Below are 1,113 nucleotides of genomic sequence, written 5' to 3' on the forward strand. Positions count from 1 at the left end.
TTCAGTGTGTGCCCTAATACAGCCCAGAATTATAAGTGTAAGACATGATCTGTATGAGAGCCTCTCCCTGCTATCTGACCTTGGGACTCAAACAGGTAATGTGCTGCTGTAGTTTGAGAATTAGGCCTAGTGGTGATTTCTTGTCTCCACAAAACTTCTCCTTCACCATTATAATCTTAATACTATCTCTCCCACAATAAATAACAATATGACACAACACCTCGTGTCAATCACTCTGTCATTTCCTAGCAGTAAAGTGACCTTGTAAGACTTGCTGCTCTTGGTGTAAAATTAGAATGCACCCTCCTGCACACTACCCACAGCACACGGGACCAGACTCACACGTACACACTCACAGATACACTCACACAATACCTAAATAAATCTCATAGAACTGATTTTTATTGCACAGAAACTGGATAAAAAGTGAAGCACAACTAACTCAGAAACAGATATTGGGGTTCAACCAGAAGACCAAAAAAGGAAAGCAATCAATCACTGACTCTTACATAGACCTGTTGTGGGAACTCCTTTAACCAATAGCTTTAAGATACTGGTTCACTATGGGTATGGTCTCCTGTACTATAAGCGCAGAAAAAAGTGTGTGTGGCCCCTTTTTCTCTGCTGCATTTGGTTTCAATCCCCAGCACAAGAAAAGGATTGCAGATTGCTACCCTTACTGGGAGTTTATCCCCAAATAAATGAACCTTTGTTATACTCCATTCTGGGCTATTGTAGAACTCTTAGATTCTACTACACAACCTCAGTCCAAAAATGGCGATCCTGCCTCCAGGAATCTCAGAATGAGACTGTGTGTGAGAGCTGTCTCCTCCTGTTTTACAACCCTTTCTAGGGCTGGGATTAAAGGCACGCACCACTACTGCCTGGGTTAAACTAGTGTGTCTACTGGGATTAAAGGTGTGTGTCCTTGCTGCCTGCTCTGTAAGGCTGGACAGTGTGACTGTTTTACTTTTCTGTTTTTCAGACAAGTTTTATTCATTAAAATATAATTAAAAGCCGGGCAGTGATGGCGCACGCCTTTAATCCCAGCACTCGGGAGGCAGAGGCAGGCGGATCTCTGTGAGTTCTAGGCCAGCCTGGTCTACAGAGCTA

The 1,113-nt window shown here is 43.2% G+C and overlaps 1 protein-coding gene across 4 annotated transcripts in view; it reads right to left on the minus strand.

Moving 5' to 3' along the window:
* LOC101996620 (ATP-binding cassette sub-family G member 3-like) overlaps nt 1–1,113 on the minus strand; it is a 161,782-nt gene that overhangs the window by 68,415 nt on the left and 92,254 nt on the right. The window lies entirely within an intron of this gene.

The sequence above is a fragment of the Microtus ochrogaster genome, linkage group LG1, assembly GCF_000317375.1.
Source record: "Microtus ochrogaster isolate Prairie Vole_2 linkage group LG1, MicOch1.0, whole genome shotgun sequence".
NCBI lineage: Eukaryota > Metazoa > Chordata > Mammalia > Rodentia > Cricetidae > Microtus > Microtus ochrogaster.